Below are 26,984 nucleotides of genomic sequence, written 5' to 3'. Positions count from 1 at the left end.
TGATATAAGCTGTCTTAGTCAGTTAGGGCAGCTGTAACAAAGTACTAGACTTGGTGGTTTATTAACAATAGAAACTTATGTCTTACAGTTTTGGAGTCTGGAAGTCCAAGATCAGGACACCAGCATGGTCAGGCTCTGGTTGGGGTCCTTTTCTGCATTGCAGACTGCCAACTTCTTATAAGGACACTAATCCCATTCATGAAGGTGCCACCCATGCCCTTATTACCTGCTAAAGACCACCTCCAGATATCACCACTTTAGGTTTAAAGTTCCAACATTTTAATTTTAGGGGATACAAACATTCAATTTGTTGCACAAACCTATTCAGACTTTTATATATCTGTTGGGAAAACACCCCAAGGTTCCCAATGCTGCCAGCAACCAGTCTGAGGGCAGAGTTCACTAGATCCCACAGTCTTTCTCTTTCTCTGCCATCTCTCTTCCATGGCAAGCTTCCCTGAGCCCCTATGGTACCAAGTTTAAAAATGCTTTGCAGCAGAGTGGAAGCAACATGGTTCTTTCCTCAACTAGGCAAAGTTCTTTGTCACGTGGCCTCCCCAGTCCCTCAAGAAAGCTCCCTGGTATTCTGGCCTAATCTTCCCACAGAAGCTCAAGTGAAGTCCACGAGATGAGGTGCTCATGAGGTGTGTACCGTCTCTCTGCCTTCACCCTCAGCTCTCCTTTCTCCCTTAGTGGTGTCAGGTGCCTTAGCCAAAAAACATTAGCTTCACTGCATATTAAATAATACAAAAAAATGCCTTGAGATGGAGCCAATCCCTCAATTCAATAAAGAATATCTCCTCTTAGTTTCAGTTTTTCCACTAAATACATATATACATGCAAAAATATATCATGTGTATATATATATGTATGTGAGAGCACATATTAATAACATACATATTTGCAAAATTGAAATCAGAGTTCATAGAGTCTTGTGTTTCATATTTTCACTTGTTGTATTGTGACTATTTTTCATGGCATTCAATTTGTCAAAAAACATCATTTTTACAGAGAGAAATATACAACGTAGTAATTTATTTAATCATTATCTTGATGAATGCTTGGGTTGGTTCTAATTTGTTTAGCTACAATGAATAGTACCACAAAGGACATTTGTGTGTGTGTGTGTGGGGGGGTGATTGTATGTATATTTGTATAACTCTCTTTATTGTTCCTCTGCCTTCCTAGAGTATAATAAATATTTGATTCTTTGTCTCATGGTTCAGGGTTATCAGTATGTCCTTCAATATGTAAAACATTGATGCTTTTAGAAATAATGTAGGTGTTTAATTTACTTTATAATACACTAAAGGGCCCCAGAGACCTACCTTTTGTAAATTTTAAATATTCTCAAGTTTCCTCTGATGCTGATACTTGGTACTTTTCATTTCTTTTTATTTTCTGGGATCATGTGTGCAGAAGTCCAGAAAACTACATAATCAATTATATTAGACTGTTTACGAAAAAAGATCACTGATTTGGGCCTGAATACAACCTGGAATGATTCAAGAATAAGGGGGACTAAAAGAACCACCTGAAGGGAGAGGAGAGAGGAGCCAGGCAAGGAAAGCAGCCAGTAAGGGATGTGTTACCCAGCAGCGTCACACTGCCAGGAACATTTCTGCAAAGAGTGTAAAATACACACCTCACAACAGCCCCCTTACAGGATGGGGAGCTGGGGCACTTAGAGTGAAAGCATGGGAAAAATCATGATTACTGTCCCACAGAAGAAAAATGTGAAAGACAATTCAATTATCTTAAAAATAGAAGAGATCCCCACTCATTTGGGATGCTTCAGGTGACTAGTTTCTGAGGTGGAGAGGCTCATAATTCTCAGATCTTTTCACCATCTAAGGATCTAGGGTTCCCAATGGCTAGTTATCAAACAGAAGACAGCAGCTCTCTAATCTTTATTTCTTCTGAAGACAGAAGAAGAGAAAGTGACTAAATTACAGCAGGAAAGCCTTGTTAGACTTGGGAAAATACTTGATGGGCGCTGAGGCCTATTAAATACAAAGTGCAAACCCAACATTTCTTCTCCAAAAGGAGCTCTCAGGACAGACTGAAACACCCTCAGCTGTAGTGGATCTTTGAGGGTGTTGAGTGGACTGCATAAGTTATTAGGATATGGTACAGAAATGGCAGACTTCTATCGGAAAAGTGATTCTCCATGAGAATTTTACTTTCTCTGTAGAACACTTAATAAAAAGGCAATTGCAAAACTGGATATGCTCAAATTTCTTCTACCAAGTTATGACTTCAGTAATAGCAGTGTATAATCAAGGCTCAGTTCAGAGATGGGGAAAAAATTTTGACTCCAAATGCATACGTGCATATGTGTGTATTCAAAGCCCAAATTATATAAATATGTAGATTGTTCTTTTATGAACTGTCAGTTCTATATAATTGTATGTTCACTGGGGTTCATTATCAAGCATATGTTTTCTTTACAATTTTTCTAGCTATCAACATTATAACAAAGATAAAAAGTGACTTTTATAAATCTTAGCCTGTCTTTTCTTTTTACGTTAAATGCCAGCAAAATCAAAATATTGATTCAGTGGCATTAGAATGATTTCCATGGTAACCAGCTTCTATTTAAGTAGGGGATTATGACTTCCCTGTGGATAAAAGTAAAAAGAACTGGACTTGTAGCAAAATGGCTTTTTAGGGCAGGGGGAAAAAAAAAAACTTGAACACACACAAAAAATCATATACCAAGAAAAGTATAATTTAGTGTTTAAAACTGTAATTTTGTCACATTAAAAATATGCATTTACTACACTATTTTAGGATCTTCTACAATAGCAACACCTTTAAAACTTTATATAGTGGCAAGCATAAACTGGCAATTGGTATACTGTTAGTATTTTAATTACCCTTTTCTGTTGCTTTTGTGTGGTACCTGCTTATTCTGAGGAAGGATTAAATGAACTAAAGGCTGTTTACCAGGAAGACTGAGCTGTGTCTCGTGTGTGATCCAGCAGTAGAGGCGACCTCATGTCAGTCATCCCCATTCCTCAATAATGTCCTTGTTAGAAATGCTATGTGGCTTGGGCAGAAGAGACTGTACTTAGGATCAACAGGCAAACCTTGACTTTAGGCAAGTGATCCACTAAGACTGTTTCTTTACCTTTAAAATGATTACAAAGAACTAAAAGGCCGATCATATCCTGCGCCCCCCCCCACCAGCTTTATGACAACCCAGTAAACTAATGTCAATGGCTGTGCATGGTAAAAAGAAACTGCTACACAAATAGAAGTTAATACTATTTTAAGTGTGTAATTCCCACCAGTTAATAGGTCTGAATAATATGAAAGTTTGGGTTGGTGAAGCACATATATTAAAAACAAAAAAGAGAGGAAAAGAAAAAATACATATACTCACTCCATATGCTAGAGCCTTAAACACACTCCACATGCTAGAGCTATTATAAAAAAAGATGAAAGTGTTGGAAAAGATGTGGAGAAAAGCAAACCCTTGCACACTGTTGATGGGAAGGTAAATTAGTACACTGTGGAAAACAGTATGGAGCAAGAAATTAAAAATAGAATTACCACAGGACCCGGCAATCCCAGGGTTGGGTATATATCCAAAGAAAATGAAACCAACATGTTGAAGAGATATCTGCACTCCACGTTCATTGAAGCACTATTCACAATAGCTAAGCTATGGATCAACCTAAGTGTCCATCCATGGATAAATGGATAAAGAAAACATGGTATATACACAAGCAAATACTATTCAGCCATAGAAAGAAAAGAAATCCTGCCTTTTATGGCAACAAGGATGAGCCTGGAGGACACTATGTTAAGTGAAATAAGCTGGGCACAGAAAGACACATACAGCTTGATCTCCCTTATATGTGAAGTGTAAAAAGTTGAACTTGTAGAAGTAGAGAATAGAATGATAGTTATCAGGGGATGGGGTGGGCGTGTGGGGATTGGGGTGATGTCAGTCAAAGGATACAAAATTTTAATTAGACAGAAGGAATCAGTTCAAAACATCTATTGTACAACATGGTGACTATAGTTAATAATAATATATTTTATTTTTGAAAATCATTAAGAGAGTAGATATTAATTGTTCTCACCATAAAAAATTATAAGTATGTGAGGTAATTCATATGTTAACTAGCTCAATTTAGCCATTCCACAAGGTATACATATTTCAAAACATGTTTTATATAAGGAATATATACACTTTTTAGTCACAAAATTAATAAATAAATGAGGGGAAAAGCAACAAACAAAAAACCCAAAATAAACAGGGAAATATTGCCCAGGTGTGATAATATTTTACTAATATTATGGTATTAATATAGTATTTAGTATAATGGAGAAAAAATGTTTTTATTAAACTTCAAGTATCTCTACACTTCAAAGTCTTAAAAAGAAACAGCTAAGCATTCTTAATTTCCATTTGTTATGACCTGTCTTTAAGTCATTTTCAACCCTTAATTTATGATATTATTTCATGACTGACTCTTTACAAAACAATGAGGAAATACTTTTGAATTGGGATGATTCTCCTGATTTCTGATTTTATCTTTTAGACATGTATAGTAGAGTCATATCTTTTGAACCCAAAATTGGAAAATCTGATGGAATATTTGGAATCATGATTGTCCTTAAAAACTTGGAATGTGTGGTTAAGCCAGAACCAAATGAAGGTGAAGTTCACTATAAGGTCACTGCCTTGAAAACAAACACAAAAACAAAACCTTTTATAAAGATCACCAAGTAGGGTAATGTAAAGTGTTCAACAGTGTTGTTTTTCATGCCTCCATTTATTCAGCAAATACTTTGATTGTCTAGTCTACTGTACTAAGGATCAACTTTAGCGATGAAGAGAACAGAAATTGTCATTCCTCTCATTTGCTTACAAAAAAAAAATTTTGCTTCTAACTCTCCAACTCAGCCTATTTTCCTCTATCCAGGTCATAGAGCAAGCAGTGATTTAAAGGAATGATTTCTAGAAACCAGAAAATCTGGCGTGACAACCATGTGTGTTTCTCTCAAGTGATTAGTTCTTTAGCTAGGGATGAAATATATTTGACACATTTTAATAATGTGGTTTTTCCTACAAAGAATATTTGTTGATCTTTGGTTGTTTGATATTGGCAATTTAAAGGTGCCAAAATCTTATTTTCCACCAATGTAAAACTTCAGAAGCAACCGGGGCAGTTGAGGAAAGAGGAGTAGAAGCAAGTGCATATGCTTATTATCTTGGGGGAACTTACAGATTTCCTGGATCAGAATCCCAGTTTGGCAACCTAAGTCAGCACTAGTCAGGGCCAGCCACATACTTGATTTTGCTTTTTCAGTTACTAGCCCAGACCTCTGACACTTACAAGAAGGTCATAATAGGGGAGGAGGGGATGGGTATATACACACCTAATGGGTGTGGTGCGCACTGTCTGGGGGATGGACACGCTTGAAGCTCTGACTCGGGTGGGACAAAGGCAATATACGTAACCTAAACATGTACACCCTTGTGATATGGTGAAATAAAAAAAAAAAAAAAAAAAACCTAAAAAAAAAAAAAAGAAGGTTGTAATATTTTTTGAAAGACTGTTCCCTTTAAAACTCAGCATGACATAATAGAAAAACAGGGCTTTAGAGGCAAATAGGCTTTGGTTTCACACCAGTGCTGCCAACATTAGCACTCTTTCTCTCCCTAAGCCTCAGTTTCCTCACCTGTCGAATGGTAATAGCAATACTGGCCTTATGAGGTAGGCAGAATTCTAAGATACCTGAGATTTCCCACTTCCTGGTGTAGTTGTCCTGTATCATCCTTGGACCTGATGCACAGTCGCTAGCTTGAAGGCAGAGGGGACTGCGTGGCAAGGAAGTGAGCAGCCCCCTGGCTGAGAGTCAGCAAGAACGCAGGGAAAGTTTTAAGTTTTATAACTGGTTTTATAACTGCAAAGAACTGAATTCTGCCAACAGCAAATGAGCTTCCAAGTGTATTTTGCCCCAGAACCTCCAGTTGAGGATTCAGCCTAGCTGCCCCCTTGGTTTCCACTTGCGGGACCCTGAGCAGGAAACTCATCCTTTTTGGTTCTGGCTGTACCTAGACTTCTGATGTACAGAAGTGTGAGCTAATAAAGAACATTGATTTTGAAGCTGCTAAACTTGTGATAACTTGTTAAGCAGCAATAGAAAAGTAATCCATCTTACAAAGTTGTTAGGCAGAAAAAAGCGAGTTAGCAAAACATCTGGTTTAGTGTCTGGCAAATAGCAGATGCTCAATAACCTTGCTTCCCTTCTTCTCTCAGTGCTGGGCTGCATTCTAAGACAGTGGAGGGTGGTGAAGACAATGGCATCGCTTCCCAAGCTTTCCTGGCCAGACCTTGAAAATAAATGAGATGACGGAGCCTCAGAAAATACTGACATATATGTGGTCTCTTGAATATCTTCTTAGATTTTTTAGAATTTATTTGACTCTTTTCCTGAAAGGGTCTTTCCTTTCTCACCAACAGTTTTTTGTTAGCTTAAAGAGCTCAGCAGTGGCTTTTCTGGTGGCTTTCAAACTCACTCATCTGGATGACTGCAACTTGCCTTCCTAGTGCCTTTGTTCACATAACAAGTGGCACTTACAATTCACAGTGTGCCTTTAAGTACTCACAGCACTGTTTAGCACTATGCTAATAAAACACAAAGAGAATGGAAGCAAAGCTCTCAAAATCTCCATTGTTTTGGCATTGGATGATACTGTAGAGTGTATATCTGTTTGTTCTATGAGGAGGGGATGTAGGAGGTTATCGCTGAAGGCCCACATTCCTGGATTTCTCTTCCCAGGTTGGCAGAATCAGAAGCTGCCAGGCTTCCTAGTGTAAAACCCATCTGTCAAACCAGGCACTGCTCAGATGGAGATGGAGTTGTACATCTACGGCGTGTGATCTCTTTCTAAATGTGCCCTGAGGCTCATGAATGAAACAGTTTGCAAGGCAAATCATCATGCAATGCATCTTTCTCTCAGCCATGGTTGTTGTCTAGTCCAAAGAACTACTCTGCCTCTAATGGTCTCACCCAACATCTTTCTGTGAAGAGTCTGGCATTGGCCTAATTTGTTCAGTGTCTTAGATTCATAAGATGACTCATTACCCACGTTGTTGACACAGATGGAGTCTTCCGTGAAAGACAAGCCCAAAGTTTATGAGTGTCTATTGTGATCAGGCATTGATTTGGGGGAGTGCTTTATTACTGTGTAACAAATTACCAAAAATGTAGTGGCTTAAAACAACACACCTTTATTATCTCACAGTCTCCTTTGGTCAGAAGTCTTCTCAGGGTCTCCCAAGGCTGTAAGCTAGGGTGCCAGATGGGGCTGGAGTCTCATTTAAGGCTCAGAGTTCTGTCCCAAGGTTTTGCAGTTGTTGGCAGAATTCATTTTTTTACAGGTGCTTCTTCATGAAGAGCAGAAGAGTCTCTCATACACTGATTCTGTCCCTTCAGGGAAAGCCTGGAACTTGTTTTGAAGAGCTCACCTGAACAGCACAGACTTACCTAGGATAATCTCCCTTTCTATTAACTCAGAGTCAACTGATTAGGAACAATAATTACAACTGGAAAATCCCTTCACCTTCTTCCATATATCATAACCTAATCAAGGGAGTGAAATACCATCATATTCACAAGCCTGCCTACACTCAGAGAAAGAGAATTATACAGGGTATAAACCCCAATGTACAAGAATCTGTGGCCAACCTAGAATTCTGATGTCTCAAGGTGATTCAAAGGAGAATTGGCCTATATTGCTTTCCTAGGAACTACCCAACTATCTAGTTGGATACTTCAAAAGCCACCTTGTGGAAAGTTAATTAGTAATAAAAAAGGTAAACTAAAAATGCCATAGGATAGTAGAAATATCACAAGACAATCTAAATATTAATAATTGGCAGATAAACAGGGCAAAATATAACCTCCGTACCAGTTTCTCTTTTTTTCTTTTGTTTTTATATAATGAAAGTCATCCCTTCTGCAAGTAGGCACTTTGTTATCTGCTTGAAAGTGGAAAAATCTCATTTCTTTTAGCTTCAGCCTTACCTCAAAGCCATGAGAAAACACCCTCCTGCCAGAAGCCCCCAGACCAAACAACTTCTAGAACATACAGATTCAAGTAAAATACTGATACTGAAATGGTACAAATACTAAAATTGTAGTATACATCAGTCTATTTGATCCTCACTGCTATCTTTACTAGCTGGTGGGCTCTCTCGCTGACCCAGTGTGCTAGCTTGACCCAACATGGTCACTTTTCCCTAAGACACCAGATGGTTGTGGGACAGGTGATGCAAAGCTCCTGATGTGCTTCAGCCTGTGGATTTCTTCAGAACTTCTGGATCGTAGGGATTGGTGGTGGTAGTTTATGCTATGAACCTTTCTGATCTCTGCCTGATGAGTAGCATTTTGGTGATAAGTAAATACGACACTACATATTATGCATATTCCCAAGTTATGCAACTCCTCAATTGCAAAACCCCTTAATTGCAATTTCTAATAATGGGTAAACTGACATCAGAAAGTATGTGTCTTTGAATACAGTGGAGAGAGGACAAAGTACTAACTGTAACTCTCATTGCAATTTCCCCCATGATCTCTGTTTTTGTCTAGCCCCAAACTTGGATAAAGATTGATCTCTTCTTTGCATTGATACTAAAGCATTAGGGAGTAATATACTAAATTGTTGAATTACCAAGATTTTGTAAATAAAATGGAAAAAAGGAGTTCATAACCTGCCTTTCTTAAATGACTTCCACCTTGTTCACCTGTTTTCTCTACAAAGCCCTCCTCTCTCCTCCATTTCACAAGACTTCAATCTGGTCCCTAAGTCCTGGAGAGAACTGAGGCCACCATCCTTCGAAGGTAGCTCAGAGTGGCCTGTACTTGTTACATAAGCCTGGCCCCTGGGAGTTACCCTGGCTCCGTTCCCATCTTCCCAACCCCAGTTAGAGCTTTTGTGAGAGTATTTCTGATAAAACTTTTTTTTTCCTATTTGATTACATAAAGCACTGGATATTTTACCAAACCATTAAAATGTATTTTTTATTTAAAGAAAGTGAACTCATTTCCTTTATACCTCTACTCTCCATCTCATAGATTTGACCATAATGGGAAAGAATCACTATAATGCGTGAACTTCTTCCAAGGCGTGTTGGAAATAGGATTAACTCATTTCAAACTATATTCCTGACCGGGTGGCTCCTTCTAACCACCATTCTGCATTCCTCCTTTCTTGTTTGCTGGCTACTAAAAGACTTTCTGCCTGCACATGCTTGCCCTCTGCCTCAAGCCTCATTTGTTCCACATCCAAAATTCACTGCTATCCAATGTCCTTACCATGCTACTGAATTGACTGTTGGTTCCCATCCCAATGGTGTTTTTCTATCCCTGTCCTTTGGTATTTCTCTTCCATATTTTAGACTATAAACTCCCATACTTCCTAAATCTGCTCCATGGTTTTTTATGCCTGGCCATCTACTGGTTTTCTTCCTCTTACTACATTCTCCATCTTCTTTGAGGGTACCTCTCAGTTTGCCTGATTTTTAAATGATGATATGTCTGGACTCTGTCATAGGCTCTCCCATCTTCTCATTCTTATCCTTGTTGACTAATAAGTCATACATTCTACTTACTCTACAGATGTCTGACTGAATCTCTGGATCCACGTCTGTCTGCAGATCTCACAGAGAGTGTGATAAACTCATCACATCTACACTGTCCCAGGTGTTTGCTCTCTGTTTCCTATCTTGACACCCAAGTTAGAAATGTGAAAGGGAGGTCTACCAGATTGCACTCCTTCCCTTACCCCAATCTCTGTCAGTGATTGAGTCTGGACAATTCTGCCCCTCTCCCATCTGAATCCCTCTGTCCATTTGCATTTTACGCTTCTATCTAAGGCCATTGTCATTTCCTACCTGGATAATTGCATGGGCACCTAACTGGTCTTCTTTCCTGTAGCCTCACCTACGTACACCCATCATCCCTACTACTTCCGGAGAGGATTTTCTCACATGTGCATCTAATCATAGCACTGTTCTGCTTGTGATTTCATCTGATGTCATTACCCTGTTCATCTTTTACCTGATAAAAGTGAACTCACTAGCATTGCATTTATTGTCTGCCCTGCCTGCCTGCAGAGCCACATCCCTGCCATCAGTGCCTCTCACAGTGGACTCAGATGACCTGATTTCCTCTAAACAAGCCACTTATTCCTGCCTCTGTGCCCTTGCTTGTGAAATTCTTTTTCTGGAATGTCTTCTCCAAATTAGTCTCTACATCAAATTTCCACACATCCTTCAAGGTCCCAGGTCAACTGCTATCTTCTTTATAAGGTAAAATGTAAGCACATTTTTCTGTGACTGAACTATGCTTTGTGTATAATGGCATTATAGTTTATTCTAAATATTCACCTACATTTTTTGGATCGTAATGAGTGTAAAGCACTCTTTAAAGACATGGACCTTGTCTTTTTGTCTTCGTACCTTCCATGCCTACCACAGAGTAGGGCTTAATTGGTAATGCTGAATGGGAATATTTTGAATAATTGCATTTTCATAAATAAGTCTTCCCAGAGACTAATTGCTAGGAAGAGTTAATGCATTTTCAGGCATCTTTAATGTAGGAAAAATGTTCAGGCATTGGAGAGCTTAAAGGAAAGGCACAGTGATTCACGACCCTCAGAGTGTAAGTGAATTGTCCCTCCACCGATCACTTCAGACTCAGCTTTATTTACAATACAGTAACCATTCTGAATGATTTAAAAGACGAGATTGCTTTGCTTGCATTTACTTTTGTAAAACCTTGTATTTCTTCTGTTGTTTTGCATTTCTGAATCTGGGTAGGTACACAAATTAATTAGGGGTGGTAACAAAGAATACCATTGACAGATTGTGATGTGCTGTTGGCACTGTGCACCTTTTAGTTTATCTGAATGATATAAATCAAAGAATGGTCAGTTTGTGCCATTCAGATAAGGGTAAAAAATAGTTTCTCAATTAAGATGCAGCATAGAGCTGAGATTTCTTTTTTTTAAAATGATTTGTGGATGTTAATTTTAATCTTTCTATGCTTATATATTTCAGGGTTTCACTTAGCCGTTTCTATTATATTTTTAGAGGACAGGTATATTCTTCCAGATTAATTATCTTTTTTCATTTTATAGGCAGCCAGCTTTCAAACAGTTCTTCACCCTACCTTAGAGAACAGTGCGTAAAGCCATTTTTTAAGGCAGAGTGACTGCATGTGTGCATAAATCTTGCCTTTAATTGACCTCAATGAAGCATACACTTTTCGCATAAAGAGTACTTTGATTTTATGGCCCTATGTCTGTACTGAGAGTTTCTATTATATGAGTTGCTTTCTGTGATTTTTCTTGTTAAGTGGGAGGGCAGCGATTTAAGACTAGCTTTTTTTTACATTTATTTTTCACTATTAATATGCATTAAATTAAGTTGACTATATGGAACAGAACATGGGAAGACATCACTCTTTGGAAACCTCTACTTTCTGACAGCTTCATCTAACCAGAATGGCTAAAAACCAAGAAGAATAAAAAATAACTTAGGGAACTCAAACTCTTTCTTTTCACCCTAAGGCTTTTGAATTTTAGTGTCTTTATTTCATTTCTTCCTCCCTTCCTTCTTTCCTTCCTTCCTCCCTTTCTTTTCTTTCTTTCCTTCCTTCCTTTCTGTCTTTCTCCTTCTTTTCTTTCTCTCTTTCTTTTTCACTTATTTCTACTTAGTATAAATTTGGTTTAAGGACTCTAACCCCATAGTATATTAGAGGTAGTGAATAAACATGGGAAAAGGAACAGAAATGATGGCTACCTGATATTAAACAATATTAAACAAAGTTAAAAGAATTTATACACTTAGTGTCAGGTCAAAGATTACCACCACTCAGAAGGTCTTGATTACGATCTGCCCTGTGTGGCTTCAGTGTTTGTAGTGATGCCCCTGAGAATGTCATTAACCAACAGGTATTTACTGAATGTCTATTAACACTATGTGCCAGACACTATGCTAAGTAATAGAGAAACAGGAAACATGGATTATTTTTCTTAAAAGTAATTACAACCCAGCAAGAGCTATAGACAATTAAACAAGCATTCCTATTGAAGTAGGATCAGCGCTTTGGAAGGGAAACTACAAAGTATGTTGAGCAGAGATCAAGGGCTCCTACCCCAAACTAGAAGAGTCAGAGACAGTTTCTCAAAGGAAGGGTCTTAAACTATTGAAAATAAGGATGTCATGTATTTTAGAAATATTTCTTATAAAAATGCTTAAAATGAAAAAGTGTATTGCTACTGAGTGAAAAATGCTGTTATATCTCCAAAAAATATGGCTAACCAAACTGAGTTATATTCTTGTAGATCCAAATAACCAAATTCTACTCTTCATATTATATAATCTCTATATAATTTGGGGAGTTCAGATACTTATTCTATTTTATATAGTTTTCTATGTCTATGTGATACAAAGGCTAGACTTGGTATCTTTTAAAGATAAAAAGAAAGCCAAGAGTACACAGAGATAAAATTCAAATTAGAAAACTCACTTCTATATAGTAAAAAGAGACTGCTCCCATATGTTAAATGGTAGCAAGAGAAATAAAAATTAGACCTCACTTGTTTTGATATATTTTAATTTTATTTTCTATCCCTAACTATGCCTGAGTAAGTTGGCCATGGTTATTTACATGCTATATAATCTTTGGAAAAGAAAGGGAAATACATGCTCTATCTATGTGCCTTTAGATCATGGAAGCCAGAGCTGTATGCATCTGTTTCTTAGCTGGCATGTTCTCTTATGCTTCTAACCAAAATTTAGATTTTTATGTCTGCAAATCTTTATTCTAGCAATATGTGAAAATAGACTTGGCAGGGAATACAGTACATTAAATGTAAAAAATAATTGCCACATTCAAAAAACAACTGAATAAGAGTTCTTGCTTTGGTTAAAGTGGCTAAATGAATTTGGAGATGTTGAGACAACATTCTTATATGATGGTAGAGGAAAAGATTACGTCTTAATTGCTGTTTATACGGTGATAAGCAGCTTCTGTAATGTACAATCTAGGGCAAATGGAAGGATTAACATCTCTCTCATTCCCCAAAGGATATGGAAATGCTGTATGTAGCCACTGAAAACAAGATAAATCCTCCCATTATGGGCCAACATAGGCATTCTTCAGAGAGACAGCTGCTTGTGATCAATGTTTTTATTCCTTTAACAAATATTTATTGTGCACCTATTATGTTCCAGGCACTGTTCTACAAGTTTCAGATATATCCATGAAGAAACGTGAAAAAGATGCTTACCCTCAAGGTGTTTATATTCTTGTAGAAATAAACAGTTAACAAATACTAAACATTATAAATGCATACATTGGCTAGCATGTTGGAAGATGATCTGTGCAATAGAAGAAGGAAAAATCCAGAATAAGGTAAAGACATCCAGAAGGAAATTTTAAGTAGAGAGAACATAAAAGACTTCATGCTGATATTTGAGCTAACACTGTATTATCGGTCTAGGCCCAATTGGGAGAGAGAAACCATATACTGATTTGAACAGGGAATATTTACTACAAAGAATCATTAACCATAATGAGATTGGAGTAACAGGAAATCAGCTAGTCAAAAGTAAAGCAAGCTGTAAAGAATATAGGAATGGAAGATAAAAGAACAATCACTACTGCCTAGGGTTGAGACAGAGCAGCCTCCAACTCAGGGCTGAGATCCACGAGTTTCTCACCAGAGACATTCCACTACATAATGGCACAAGGTCAGCAGACAGCTGATGGCTTTTGGGTGTTTTGGGAGCTAAATGCCAAAGAAGCTACTTGCACTGAAGGAGCTTGGCTAGTGAGATGCTGGAACTAGGAAGCAAAACTCTTTTCTGTTTCAATGTCTGTCTAGTGTCTCCTACTGACAAAGCTTAGCATTGGACCAGCTAGCCCAGGAGAAAATACTTAAAGGGCCTAGATGTCTTGTACAAGGAGGAAAAGAAAATAGGATTGGAACTGAGAGGTGATCAATTGATAATGTGAATAGACAGTAAGGAGATACAGGATGACTTATGTGGATATCTTGAAGTAGAGGGTTCCAAGTGGAGAAAATAGTTGCTGCAGAAGCCCAAAGGCAGGAGGGTGCATAGTAAGGATAGCAAGGTCAGTATTGGGGGAGCATTTTGGATGAAAAAGACAAGACCAGGAAATGAGATCTGAGAGGAAAAAGGTGAGACCTGTAGCTTTCCTTATAGACCATCCTAGGGCTTTGCGATTTACTCCAAGGAAGCCATTGTAGGGGTTTGAGTAGAACAGTGGCATGATCTATTTGAAAAGAACCACTGTGGTGCCTGCTGAGGACAGACTGGGAAGGGGTCAGATATAGAATCAGAAAGACCAGTCAGGAGGCTACTGCAGGAATACAGGGGAGAGATGATGGTTGCTTAGACCAAGGAAGGGGCAGTGGAACTGGTAATAATTAGTGAGAAAAGTCCTACCCTTTCTGTTGAAGCAGTTACTCATAATCTCACCTCCATTCCTTCCTCACTGGGGATAGATACGGAGAGAGATACAGATATAGATATAGATGTATGTGGGATATATATGTCTTATCTGTAAAATCTTTTCTGTAAGAAAAGGATCCTAGCACTCTGTATAGATTAAGACTCATTAAATGTTTGCTGTTGATTACATTTACATTTTTTCTGGTGACCTGAAAGATTGTAAGCCACCAATGAGTTTCAATAAGAGATACATAGATACTTAAATTATAAATATAGCAACCAGAGCTATTTCATCAAATAAATAAATGCAAAGGGTTATATTTAAATTTCATATTTCTCAAGCACAAATCTAGTGTAGAGCTTGTCTGAGATAAAGGCCACCTTCCAGATGAGCCCCCAAGCCCTCTCCAGCTGCTGCCCAAAGGCCAGGCCTTCCCTCCACTCTGCCTGCTCTCCCAAGGCTCTGCCACAGGACAGGGGGCACAGAGTTCGGAGCCTATGCTGTTCCCTTCTTCCTGCCCCTTGCCATTACTCCCAGCATCACCTGTATGAAATGCTGGTCTACTTCTCCCTGGCCTTTGGGAAATTCCTCCCTCCTTCACATTCCTACCTCAAAACTTCCTGGAGTAAAGACTTACTATTTCTTCCCATGAATGTATTTTTCTGAAATTGAACATTCTTTTCTCTGTACTCCCTTCCATAGAGTGTCACCACCCTTGGCATTGCTGACATTGCTGCCTGGCCATCTTCTTTAAGCTGTGTATTTTCAAAGGTCTTCCTCCTCTTTATATCCCTACTAAATTTCCTGCAGCAAGCTATGTTAAATAAATATATGTTGAAATTAACCTTTATTTATTTAGAAATAAAGCTGTAAGAATTAATATTAAATCTACTAATCAGAGATAAGTTACCTAATAGTAGTTAATTCTTGCAAACTACTTTTCACCATTATATACCAACTAAGGTCTGTTACCAGTAATTGCTTACTCTGCTGGAGTATTTATTGAACTACAGAAAAATGCTTTGCAATATCCAATATTATTTGTGGCATTTCCCACCCCTACAGGTACAATAAAAGCTATATTTTCTTAATACTTTTAAAATATGAAGCATAATTATTTTTTCTTAGCTCTTGCATGCCCACAGAGCATTATCCTAGATATGCCAAAATCTTTTTGGACTTTAATCTTCTAGTACTTCCTGAATGAAACATGACATGTAAAATATGCATATACTTGTATTAATACTCAAGTTGTCACCAAATGTAAGTACTTAAAATAAAAATGTCTGAGTATTAAGTAGTGTACCCTACTATTCAATTACATAATGTTCATGTGTCTCCGGAGAGTAGGAGGTTTACTGGGGATGTCAAGTTTCCTGAAACTCTAAAATTATGCTAGATGGGAGCAAAACAAGAATACAGAGAGAATAAGTGAGATGGGTTTTATAGCCATATTATGTAGAAACACTGAGGGGAAAATAACTTGAAGACATCTGATAAGGAAGGAAATAAACTAGTGCTACAACAAGAATGTACAATTTGAAAAGAAATGTTTCTACATTGGAAAATGCTTCTGAAAACATTTATTTCAAACCTGAGAACTCCTTATCCTAAAGGATAATTTTGAACTAACTTGTTTGGTTACCTTGAAGCAAATAGCCAAAAGAGGTACTGAAAGGTTTCTCTAATGAGAGCAAAATTTCTGAGAAATCAGCTATTTCAAATACTTTTTTCTACTTCCTAGAATAAGACTTAAATCTTATCTGCTTGTTTATAGACATACTTTATCTTGTCTTTACTATAACATTTTTGAGTTGTATTGTAATTATTCATCTGCATGTCTGTTTTCAACTCTAAATAGTGAACTCCTGTAGGACAAGAATCATATTGATCAAATGTGTTTGGTGCTAGTAAGTGCTCAATTAAAGTCTTTATGAACGAATAAGGGAATCAAGCATAGATCTTATGATGCTAGGCTGAGAAAATGAACACGTGATGGAGTCATTACCAAGATGGAAAAGGTCAGTAAGGAGCTTTCAGATGGCTGTGCTTGAGATGTTTGTCAGATGCTTAAGTGGAGAGGGAAAGTAAACAATTGGATATAGTTCTCTGGAGGACTACAGTAGAGACACAGACTTGGTTGCTGTTAGAATAAAGATGATTGTTAGCCACTGAGTTAGATAAAGTTGCCTCAGCAGAGAATGCAGACGATCAGAGGGTCTAGAAACAACCCATGTGGAACTCAGGCTTACTCAGGTGCAAGAGGGGAAGCCAAAAGAGGAAATGCAGAAAACGTAGCAAGTCAGGAGAAAGCATGAAGAGTTTTAGAAGCCAGGAGAAAAGAGGCCACTAAGATATACTAATTAATGGTGACAGATCATTGACAGCTTAACCAGGTTTAGATGAACCTATTAGATCTGGCAATATAAAGGTCATTGGTGATTAGGGCAAAAAGAACTTGGGAAGTGGTGGAGGCAGAAGTCAAACTGGAGTGGGGGCGGTGTTGAAGAGAAAATGAGTTTTAAGAAAGTGGAGAGAAGGCAAACATAATTCTTTGAGAAGGTTAGCCATAAAAAGTAGCAGAGAAATGTGGTGGTAGCTGGAAGGAGATGAGGGATCAGGGTAATGCAGGTATATGCAGTCTTGTGTGAATTATGAAAGGAATGAGGACATGTTAGGATGGTAATGAGAAAGATCCCGAAGAGATGGAAAGACTGCTGAAGGAGAGACAGGAGAAACCAAAGGAGAAAGTGCCTGACAAGATGACAAAGAATGAGAAAGGCCTTCATGAACTTTGATGGGACTGGGGCTTTCCATCTCTACTCAAAGAAGAGAAAGTAAGGTATTGGGTGTAAATTCTGGTTTTTTCTTGATATGGTGATGACAATGAGAAGAAATTTCTCTCTAGTGGTGTTCCAGTTATCTATTGCCATGTAACAAACCACCCCATAATTTTGTGGCTTGAGAATGATTCTCCAGTGAATTCTCAAAGAATGCCCTTGTTATTCTTTTCTCCTGGCTTCTAAAATTCTTCATGTTTTCTCCTGACTTGGTACATTTTTTCCATTTCCTTTTTTGGCTCCCCCTCTTGCACCTGAGTGAGCCTGAGTTCCACATGGGTTGTTTCTAGACCCTCTGATCTTTGGCATTCTCTGCTCAGGCGATTTTATCCAACTCAATGGCTAAAAATCATCTTTATTCTATAATAACAGCAACCAAACCTGTGTCTCTATTGCAGTCATCCAGAGAACTATATCCAATTGTCTACTTTCCCTCTCCACTTAAGCATCTGACAAACATCTCAAGCACAGCCATCTGAAAGCTCTTTACTGATCTCATTACTCTAGGTTTGACTAGATTCAGCCGGATAATTCTGCTCCATGGGGTATAGCTGAGGTCTCTCATGCTACCATGTTCAGCTGGGAGCTTGGGTGGAAGAGGTCTTTCAAACCCTGGCATCTCTCCTCATGTGGCCTTTCAGGATTCAGTAATGTATCGCTACAGTATGGCAGCTGGTTTCTAAGAGCAAGCATTTCCAAGAGGCCACACCTGATATGCAAGTATTTATCATACCTCTGTTTGCTTCACATTTGCTAATGGCCAAGCAGATCATAAGGCCAAAGCCAGAGTCAATGTGAAAGAGACTATACAAGGTCTTGCATACCAGAAGGTGAAGTTCATTTGGGTTCACTATCACCTATCACTATCACTATCAAAGTAGCTATCACAGGCTTCTTCTATTTTCTTAAACAAAACAGTGTTATCTGTTAAAAGTTAGTTTGGAAAGAAATATAAAGAGTAAGACTGTCACGGGAATTTGAAAAATGTGATAATATTTTGGGGCAGTGCTAAGTGCCTGCAATGAGCTGTATTCATATCTGTAATAGATAATGGCATCAATCTTCTATTATTGCAATTTTGTGTAATATTCTTCAGCTGCTCTCCGTTGCATACAGGAAGCAGACAGATTGGTGAGGACATTTATAATTGTCTAACTCTATTTGGGAGAAAGAATGGACAGCGGAAAAGTGACACTGTATGTAATATCTACCCTTTTTTTGTAGACTGTCTTGCTCTCCTTTAAGACTAGATCAGCCCATCATAATAAATTTAGATATTTATTATGTGCAGGCCAATAATACCCTAAGGCCTCAGAGGATGAAAAGCTACCAGACACCTCAAACATTTTAAAGGTTGAGAAATTTATAAAGTAGTCCATCTATTATGTAGGCATTTATTGCTTCTTTACTTTTCGTTCATTTTTCTTTTAATTTTGCCTCATTTAATAGATTTTGCCCAATTTAATAGATTGTCCAAAATTCCCTCAGATTTTCAAATTTTCCTTACTCCCTATATTAGTCCATGTCCAGTCACAAACATAAAATCTATACACTATACTTGCTATTTAAACATACGGAATTTCATATAAAGAATGAATTCAACAGATGTGGAAAGACTGAAAAGGCACAAAGAGGACCCAGAGGGAATCCAGGAATAGTAACTTCAGGAAGTGACTACCATCCTGTGTGGGCTAAATGTTTTTGTCTGCCGCCCCCCATTCAAATGTTGAAATCCTCACTCACAATGTGATAATATTAGGAGGTGGGGCCTTTGGGAGGTGGAGCTCTCATAAATGGGATTAGAGCCTTCTCTATCCCTTTGCTCTCCACCATGTGAAGACACAAGGAGAAGGCAGCAGCCCACAAACCAGGAAGAGAGCCCTTGCCAGACTGACCATGTTGGTACCCTGATCTTGGACCTCCAGCCTCAAGAATTGTGAGTAATAAATTTATGTTGTTTATAAGCCATCCGATCTATGGTACTTTGTTATAACAACCTGAACAGGCTGGGAAATACCTTTGGGAGCAAAGGGAGGAATCAGTAAACCCCAGAAGCTTGGAGGAAGGGCCCTAACAGCCAGGCATGTGAAGCTCTGAGGAGAGGTCACTGCCTGGCTGCTGCTGCTTGCACAACATAAGGAAGCTGGTTCTGGGCTTGCTAGAAGATCCTGGAAACTGTAACCAAATGCCACCCCCTGTGGTGAAAAGCAAGAAGCAAAACAGGAAGAAACAAGTCCCTCCCTCTTTCAACTATGCTGCCTTCCTCTAGCGCCTCCTACAGGAACAATCTAACAGGGAACACCTGGCAAAGCATAAACGTGGTCTGCAGAATTCCAACCCCAGAATCACAAGGCCGAAAGTGGAAGGGTGGGATTGAAGCTGAGAAGCAAAATCTTAATAACCAGCACAGTTTGTTATAACTATCTTTTTCATTTTCATGAACATAACTATTTTTTAAAAGTCCCAGTATCAAAAAGTGTACATACCTTCTATTCTTCACTTATGCTGAGGTGAAGAAGTGGATCAACTTTAATCAAGGATTAAAAAAGAAAAGATAAAAGAAATGTTTCCCAAAAATTAAAAAAAAATAGATATTTCACTGACCCATAATAATCTGGTCCCTTACTTCTGTTACTAATCCTTTTGTCTGCCAGATTTTTCATTTTTCAGTGCAATAAAAACAATAAGATAAACAAAATATATTCTAAAGTAACCCAAGTCCAAGTTTTTTTATTTCTTCCTATGACCTTAATACAAACTATTTACATTATAGAAAAATTTCCCAATCCAAAAACATCTATAAAAGTGTCATCAGATAACATTTTTCTTATATAGAAAGAGAATAAAACGGGTTACCAGGATTGAGGTAGAGTAGGGAGAAAATGATGTAGATCAAATAATACCAAACTAGCAGATATGTAGGATGAACAAGGTGAAAGATAGAATGTACAGCATGAGGACTACAGATAATAATGTATATTGTATTCAAGATTTTTGCTAAATGAGTAGATTATAGCTGCTCTTGCCATGGGAAAAGGGGATGGGCAACTATGTGAGATGATAGACATGTTAACTTGTTCCACTATAATAACCACTTTACTACATATGTTGTATACCCTAAATATACACAATAACATTTATTTTGAAAAAGAAAAGAAAATATGTTGATAACAGCTAATGCACAGATCATGGGAATTTTGAGCAGCATTTGTGAAATAATCACAGCTTTCTAAATGCAACATTATAGCAGCCTACAGAAACTGGAAGCGTTTTCCAGTTTTCCTTCACAATTTTTCATCTTTATTTATTTTCAATACAAAATATGCTAATACTTTTGGAATGATTTTTCAAAGATAATTTGTAGACCGAAATAGTTATGTTCAAGCTTATTCCAGAAGGATTGATGTTTTGACCAACCATTTGGAAGGAGATGTGAGCAGCTGAAATAAATATAGTCTGAGGTAGGAGGGGGAAAAACAGGCATTTTGTTTCTTATGTTTTAAAAATATATTTTGCGCACCTGGTTTAAGTTTTTATTTTATTTTCTTTTCCTTCCCTTTTTCAAATTACATGTAGGTAAGATCAAACTTGGGCTAATCAGAATAATCCTCTTTTCCCTGTACTGGGACTGATCTTTTTAGATTTGACATCACAACCAAAGATCCTATGCTATTAAAATCTCCTAGTAATAGTTTTAGGTTAATAGTAACATACTTGATTTTTAGAGGTCACCAGAACCTCCAGAATTATGATCTATCCCCAGTTATTAATGGTAAATGTGTAACTAACAGATCTGGTCTGTGTGCCAATGAATGCTGGATAGGCTTTCCAGAAGGATGTCTTCATCCTATCCACAGGGGACCACTGCATTGCAAACCCATCTAAGTCTGATTAACTCTTCGCCTCTTCCTCCCTCTAATAAAAACATCAGTCTGGCTCATTTCGAGCTGAGATGAGGACAATGATAGTCTTTCCAGCATCACCTTGGGAGCTGGTGAGGAATACAGGTGGAAGGTACTGGCTGAGGATGCCCCTCCATACCGCCATTCCACTCAGCTTACTCAGTGATCATCTAAGCAAGCAGTGGTTAAAGTTGCTCCCCTCCATCCCCACAAATCCTGACACCACATCCAACAGTCCTTGCTCTGCCCTGTTGTTTCTATAGCAGTCATTACCTTCCAACTTAATTATTTATTATGATTGTTTATTGTCTAAATCCTAGTACGATATACACTCTATGAGGGCAGGAATCTTTTCACTGATGGAGCCTCACCATGGAGGACACCTAAATATCGGTTACACGTGTTCATAGGAACGTATTTAGAATGTCACCCTGTTAGAAAGCCAGCTTTGTTTCTTTAAGTGAACATTCTCTTCTGAAAAACATTCTCTTAAGTGAACATAAACATTTTCTTATTCTGTGTGTATACTTTAATAAGTATGTAATACATGAAACTTTGTTACATGTTGAACATATTACATTGGTTACTACTAGCTGCTGCAAACTAAATTTAGTGGCTTAACAAAAAAGAAATTTCATAGTTGCACATTTAGTAGTGCAAACGTGGGTGTGTTTGATCTGGGGTGGCTTTCCCCAGTGTGGTAATTTTGGCACCCAGACTTCTTTGGTGTTATGGCTCTGCTGTTCATAGGGCTCCTCAGTCATCAGTGTCCATATAGTTGAAGGGAAAGAGATGGCTTCTTAATCACCTTGGCCATTTGAATCACCTCAAGTGACACACGCCACTTCCAATCTTATTCCATTGATCAGAGCTGTCGTGTGGCTGCACCTGGGTGCAGTAGGTTGTACAGTCTCTTCTCAGCAACTACTTCCTAGGGACAGCTCTACTCTATGGTAGGGGAAGAATGCATTTGGATGGATTGTTAAATATCCCATTCTGCTACATTTCATGATCTAACTTTCCTGCAGCATGCACCCCCATTGCCTGGCTCTATTAGTGAGGTTTGCTGTAATAATAATGCACACCAACCAGAAGAATACAATGGCTGACTCACGTCATTGTCTTTGGCTGTGCTAAACTTCACACCAGTGGTCAGGTTCCGATCTAATTCAAATGTCTCTTGTTCTGTGATGACTAAGCAGCAACAGCACTTGGGACATGCTTTTCTCATAAGCATGAATGAAAGAGGACAAGCCAAACTACAAATATCTAAATCCTTTCTCTTATATATAGAATAGACTAGGTCTGCACTAATTTCATCGGTCAAATAAGTCACATGGACAAACTTAACAAAAATGATGCAGGGGAGACTATTTCTTCCATGCCTTAGGTGGTGTGATGGGGGAGTGAATATCTAATGACAAATTATGCTTTCCCCACACACAACCCCAACACACACACACACACACAGACTTTGAGCAGAGTCAAACACAGAACTGGAGTTCGCTATGGCATTTCAAATGGCTTCACCTGAGAATGGAAGAGCTGCTGAAGTGAGAGATGCTTTCCTCTCTTTAACTTATTCTCACTTCTTGGAAAGGCTGACACTTAATAAGCAACAATCTCAGCTTTTCTTCTGTCCAATACTTCCTTTGTGGTCTACTATTTTCAGGCTACTTCCTATGCTCCAAGAATTAGTTATTCTCCTCTCTGCATTTTCGGTACGATGGGGAATGTCACCTGTTATGTTTGCTTTCTCCATCTAATTAATAGGCACCCATTGAAGGTTTATAAAATCATACCAGTTCTACAAAGACTTCTTTACCTTCTAGGAATTGAATATCTTATTTTTTCTCTGTTCCGTCCACCCACCCACCCACCCATCCATCCATCCATCCTTTCAAAAATTATTTAATGCCTGCCTACTATGCGTTAAACATTCTTTTACTAAATGGGCATGTAACATGAATAAGATTTTCAAGAATATCTCCAATTTCAGGGACCCTATATTTTAGTGGCGAACATAGATATATGAGCCAAAACATAAATACAATTTTAGATAGTGCTAATGTTGTGCATAACTGGAAATGGGGAAGTACAACTATACAGGGGAAAGTAACAGCATTAAATAGGTGTCAGGGAGGACCTTTCTCAATAATTGAGCTGAGAATAAAACAGCCATGCATTTATAATCAAATATATAATTCTAATCAGGGTCGCCATACCAAAGAAACTGTTAAGCTTCTCCTTTTCTCTTTTTTCTTCCTGGCAGCCATTTACCATGTTTAAGTTGTCAGGTGAATACAAAAAGGGCTAAGTGGAAGAGACTGGGCTGATTGCCAGGGTCTACAATTTGCCCAGTTATTTTAAAATTAGGTGGAATCACATTGTTTGAAACGCCTTTGTTTTTCTAACAAGGCCACAATTGAGCAAATAAAGTTAATAATGTTGCCTAATGCATTATAGTACTAATTGAAAAGATCTAGGAATAAATGAATAAGGATCCTAAGAAATATTTCTTCCGTACTCTGGTTTTCCTGCCCTGCCTTGGTATTGCTTTGGGTACTGACAGTTTTTATTTTTTAATTTTTTTTTTCATTTCAAAATATTAAGAGGGTACAAATGTTTTTGTTACATGGAGACCTTGTATAATGCTAAGTCAGGGCTTCTGGTGTGTATGTCACCAGAATAGGGTTCATTGTACCCAATAGGGATAAGTACTGAAGGTTTCGGTCCCATGGTGTGACCCTGAAGGGCGTGATCTAACTGTGGGGGGAGGCCTGGCTTCTCCAACTAACATTCAGGGTATTTTGGATTATGGTTAAGAACTAGCAATGGAGGTAACAAAGTGAGTACTTGAGATTTCTATCCTTGGCTTCATATTAGTTTCCTTTTGCTGCTGTGTAAGTTTGTATATCACAAAATGAGTGCCTTTAAACAACACATTTATTGCCTGGTAATTCTGTCTAACATGCGTCTCACTGAGCTGAAATCAAGGTGTCAGCAGGCTGGTATTCCTTGTGGGAGGCTATGGGGAGAATCCCTTTCCTTAACTTTCCCAGCTTCTTAAGGCCACTCCTTGGTTTATGATCCCTTCCTTCATTTTCAAAACCTAGCAATGACTGGTCAAGTTCTCATGTCACAGTTCTCTGACCCTGCTTCCATCATCCAATCTCTTTCTCTAACAACAGCCAGAAGAGACAGGTTCTTTGTTTTAAAGATTCCTGTGATTAGACTGAACTTCTCTGGATAATCCAGGCTAACCTCCTCATCTCAAAGTCCTTAATCTTCATCACATCTCCAAAGTCCCCTTTGCTTTATAATGTATTGACAAGTTCCAGGGTTAGGACATGGACATCTTTGGGGGTGCCATTGTGCTGTCTACCATACCTTGTCTTTAAATTTATGACTGTATCTTCCACTAATGTGGGAAGCATCACCTGATAGAGCCATTTTTAATGAGACTAACCTGATTCCTGGCAATGGGCAAACAAAAATGTTTTCTTAGCACTGTGATACTACTCAGTTTTCAACCAAGAACTCAATTCATCTCAGGCCTGAGTAAGTACTCTTTGTGACATGCTACCAAAAAGCTCCAGCTTGTTTGGTTTTTGTAACTGTAATTTGAGTCACCCCTTGAGGATGTTTTATGACAACCTGGAGAAATTGTTTTTCTTGTGTTGGGAGGTGGAAGCTGTCTTTTTTCTCTCTATGTTTTAGAATCATCCCCCTCTGTCCTTTTGATGGATTCCAAATTGTTCCTGGGAGGAAACTCTGGTAATAATTCTAATTTCAGCTTCTCTTGCTCTGGGGACTGATTTGGGCCTTGTCTTTGATATTGTACTTCTCTAATCATAATCCTGACTTTCTGAAATATAAGTGTCAGTAGAGAAAAGGCTTGCCAACTCTATTGCCCATTTATCACTGAGAAGATGCTTTTAAGGAAGGTCTTAAATGAAGGCATTGTACAAATGCCAAAAAAAAAAAGGCACTATGTCTAGGGATTAGGGAAAGCTTTCCATTGTCTGACCTCAATTAGAAAAAGCAGAAATATTTCTAAGGATTGCTTTTGAGACGTGTAAAGTGGCTTACTGGATGTTGGAGTTAACTATCTCCTAAGCTGAAGATTTTTGCTATTAGTGATCCAGTAACCTTACCCTTTTACTTCATTTCAGAAACTCCTCATGAATTTATGTAGGGACCTCTCCTTAGGGCCTGTGGTTGGATTTAAACATGCACGTACTGGAAGTGAGGAGGAATAATTATGTGCAAAATAAATGAAAGGAACTTTAAAATCTCCAAAAAGACACACAAACATAAGATTAAAATATTTGGACTGAAATGAATTGGCAATGCCTAAACTTTTTTTTCCATTATTACTCCTATAAGGGGTTTTTTAAGATATACTTTTCCTAATCACCCTTCCATGAAATTTTAATACCAATTATATACTGTATATCTCCTTATGTGCTATATATGTATCTGTGTTTTATACATGAAAAGAATAAGATATTTTGCCCCTCCCCCAGAACCAATTTTCACCCCACTGGGGAAGATATTACCCCCATTGAGAATGTTGGATATAAATTGTAAGAGGCATATTTTATTTTCTTTCCTCCCCAATTTCATAATATTATAATCACTTATAATATTTTAAGTCTCATTATGACATGAGGATCATAATATATACATATGTAAAAAGAATGATAAATAACAGCCATTACCCACCCCCGTCCTCAAGTCATAGAAAAATTTTTTTCGATATCCATCTAGGTTATGCACTTACATATTTTACACATGCTTTACAAAGATATAGTTTTCTAAATCATAACCATTTTTCTATGTCAGTAGGCGTATATCACAACATTATTTTCATTGCAGAGTACTTTATTATATATATTATAAATACCTCATAATTTAGATACACAATACTCTTGTCAGATATTTATGTTGTTTCTAACTTATTTTGAGAGAAACAACACCATGATATAGAGCCCTGAACATATCTTTTCATACATGACTGAATATTTCCTTGGGAGCCATGCCTACAAGTCCAATCTCCCAGGCAAAAGCAATGCACTTTCCAAGGAATTTGATATATGATGCTAAATTGCCCACCAAAACAGCATGGTTTTCTTCAAAAAGCCATAATCATAGCAAAATTTGGATAGGCTCTGGTAAATTGAGTGGTATCTTCTTACCAATAAAATACCGCATTTGCATCCAGATGATTGGGTATATTTTTAGAGGGTGTAATTGTTCAATTGGAACAGAAACTCTGTGGAGCAAGCAGGAACTGGAAGGATATTTGTGATGTGTTCAGAATTTTACATGTGTAACTTGGCTCAGCAAAACTATACGGTTTTTTGTGGACAAAGGAGCAGGGAAAATGATTTTAATCTAAGTTGTTTTTTGTTCAATCCATTTGAATTTTCTTTCTTACTTTTTCTAATATGGTCCAAACATTTTATCTTAGCTTTTTAAATAGATTAGCTGTAGAAGTTAGAGAGTGAAGAGATGCAGGCAAGGCACACCTTCCCCAAAACTGTCTTTCTTTCTTTCTTTTTTTTTTTTTGGTGGGTTCTCATTAATTTATCAATTCAACAAATATTTTTTGAGCAAGTAGTCGATGATTGGCACTGCTGCAGGCTTAGGGGATATAGCCATGCTTAAAAAGAAGTCTCTATCATCATGAAGTTTATGTTCCAATGGGGAGAGGCAGCAA

At 37.9% G+C, this 26,984-nt stretch overlaps 1 protein-coding gene across 1 annotated transcript in view; it reads left to right on the top strand.

The window, feature by feature from the left end:
• The window catches only part of NYAP2 (neuronal tyrosine-phosphorylated phosphoinositide-3-kinase adaptor 2), a 163,671-nt gene that overhangs the window by 18,244 nt on the left and 118,443 nt on the right, over positions 1-26,984 (top strand). The gene's annotated exons all lie outside the window — the stretch shown is intronic.

Source organism: Lemur catta, chromosome 8 (genome assembly GCF_020740605.2).
Source record: "Lemur catta isolate mLemCat1 chromosome 8, mLemCat1.pri, whole genome shotgun sequence".
NCBI lineage: Eukaryota > Metazoa > Chordata > Mammalia > Primates > Lemuridae > Lemur > Lemur catta.
Note: the sequence above shows the minus strand (reverse complement) of the source record. Positions and strands in the feature narration are given on the sequence as shown.